The sequence below is a fragment of the Schistocerca serialis genome, unplaced genomic scaffold (assembly GCF_023864345.2).
Source record: "Schistocerca serialis cubense isolate TAMUIC-IGC-003099 unplaced genomic scaffold, iqSchSeri2.2 HiC_scaffold_518, whole genome shotgun sequence".
NCBI lineage: Eukaryota > Metazoa > Arthropoda > Insecta > Orthoptera > Acrididae > Schistocerca > Schistocerca serialis.
This window is the reverse complement of record NW_026048100.1, coordinates 27,501-30,000: the sequence shown is the minus strand read 5'-3', so window position 1 is coordinate 30,000 and position 2,500 is coordinate 27,501. Positions and strand designations below refer to the sequence as shown.

The following is a 2,500-nucleotide window of genomic DNA, read 5'->3' as shown; positions in this document are numbered from 1 at the left end:
TCCTGGCTGGCTGCCCGGCGGTATATCTGGAGGAGTCGATTCGCCCCTTTGGGCGCTCGGGCTCCCGGCAAGCGCGCGCGGTTCTTCCCGGATGACGGACCTACCTGGCCCGGCCCCGGACCCGCGCCGCTGTTGGCTCGGGATGCTCTCGGGCGGAATAATCGCTCCCGTCAGCGGCGCTTCAGCTTTGGACAATTTCACGACCCGTCTTGAAACACGGACCAAGGAGTCTAACATGTGCGCGAGTCATTGGGCTGTACGAAACCTAAAGGCGTAATGAAAGTGAAGGTCTCGCCTTGCGCGGGCCGAGGGAGGATGGGGCTTCCCCGCCCTTCACGGGGCGGCGGCCTCCGCACTCCCGGGGCGTCTCGTCCTCATTGCGAGGTGAGGCGCACCTAGAGCGTACACGTTGGGACCCGAAAGATGGTGAACTATGCCTGGCCAGGACGAAGTCAGGGGAAACCCTGATGGAGGTCCGTAGCGATTCTGACGTGCAAATCGATCGTCGGAGCTGGGTATAGGGGCGAAAGACTAATCGAACCATCTAGTAGCTGGTTCCCTCCGAAGTTTCCCTCAGGATAGCTGGTGCTCGTACGAGTCTCATCCGGTAAAGCGAATGATTAGAGGCCTTGGGGCCGAAACGACCTCAACCTATTCTCAAACTTTAAATGGGTGAGATCTCCGGCTTGCTTGATATGCTGAAGCCGCGAGCAAACGACTCGGATCGGAGTGCCAAGTGGGCCACTTTTGGTAAGCAGAACTGGCGCTGTGGGATGAACCAAACGCCGAGTTAAGGCGCCCGAATCGACGCTCATGGGAAACCATGAAAGGCGTTGGTTGCTTAAGACAGCAGGACGGTGGCCATGGAAGTCGGAATCCGCTAAGGAGTGTGTAACAACTCACCTGCCGAAGCAACTAGCCCTGAAAATGGATGGCGCTGAAGCGTCGTGCCTATACTCGGCCGTCAGTCTGGCAGTCATGGCCGGTCCTTGCGGCCGGCCGCGAAGCCCTGACGAGTAGGAGGGTCGCGGCGGTGGGCGCAGAAGGGTCTGGGCGTGAGCCTGCCTGGAGCCGCCGTCGGTGCAGATCTTGGTGGTAGTAGCAAATACTCCAGCGAGGCCCTGGAGGGCTGACGCGGAGAAGGGTTTCGTGTGAACAGCCGTTGCACACGAGTCAGTCGATCCTAAGCCCTAGGAGAAATCCGATGTTGATGGGGGCCGTCATAGCATGATGCACTTTGTGCTGGCCCCCGTTGGGCGAAAGGGAATCCGGTTCCTATTCCGGAACCCGGCAGCGGAACCGATACAAGTCGGGCCCCTCTTTTAGAGATGCTCGTCGGGGTAACCCAAAAGGACCCGGAGACGCCGTCGGGAGATCGGGGAAGAGTTTTCTTTTCTGCATGAGCGTTCGAGTTCCCTGGAATCCTCTAGCAGGGAGATAGGGTTTGGAACGCGAAGAGCACCGCAGTTGCGGCGGTGTCCCGATCTTCCCCTCGGACCTTGAAAATCCGGGAGAGGGCCACGTGGAGGTGTCGCGCCGGTTCGTACCCATATCCGCAGCAGGTCTCCAAGGTGAAGAGCCTCTAGTCGATAGAATAATGTAGGTAAGGGAAATCGGCAAATTGGATCCGTAACTTCGGGATAAGGATTGGCTCTGAGGATCGGGGCGTGTCGGGCTTGGTCGGGAAGTGGGTCAGCGCTAACGTGCCGGGCCTGGGCGAGGTGAGTGCCGTAGGGGTGCCGGTAAGTGCGGGCGTTTAGCGCGGGCGTGGTCTGCTCTCGCCGTTGGTCGGCCTCGTGCTGGCCGGCGGTGCAGGATGCGCGCGCCTGCGCGGCGTTCGCGCCCCGGTGCTTCAACCTGCGTGCAGGATCCGAGCTCGGTCCCGTGCCTTGGCCTCCCACGGATCTTCCTTGCTGCGAGGCCGCGTCCGCCTTAGCGTGCTCCTCCGGGGGCGCGCGGGTGCGCGGATTCTCTTCGGCCGCCATTCAACGATCAACTCAGAACTGGCACGGACTGGGGGAATCCGACTGTCTAATTAAAACAAAGCATTGCGATGGCCCTAGCGGGTGTTGACGCAATGTGATTTCTGCCCAGTGCTCTGAATGTCAACGTGAAGAAATTCAAGCAAGCGCGGGTAAACGGCGGGAGTAACTATGACTCTCTTAAGAAGGTGAAGGTGGACAGCAATGTCACCTTCACAGCAGGCAATACCACCATGCCTGCCCTGCGTGTGGGTGAAACCTTCCGGTACCTGGGGCTGCAATTTTCCACGGCGGGTCGCTGTGTCTTCAATCCACGTCGCCACCTGGTGGAGCAGCTTGACGTCATCTCCCGAGCTCCGCTGAAGCCGCAACAGCGCCTCCACGCTCTCACCAACGTACTTCTCCCTGGCCTGTACCACGGGCTGGCCCTCAGCCGCACCCGGGTGGGTGCATTGAAGTCGGCCGACGTCACCATCCGGGCCGCCGTCAGGAGATGGTTCCGCCTTCCGGCGGACACC

The 2,500-nt window shown here is 60.5% G+C and overlaps 1 pseudogene; it reads left to right on the top strand.

The window, feature by feature from the left end:
• LOC126447623 (large subunit ribosomal RNA) overlaps positions 1-2,500 on the top strand; it is a 5,795-nt pseudogene that overhangs the window by 717 nt on the left and 2,578 nt on the right.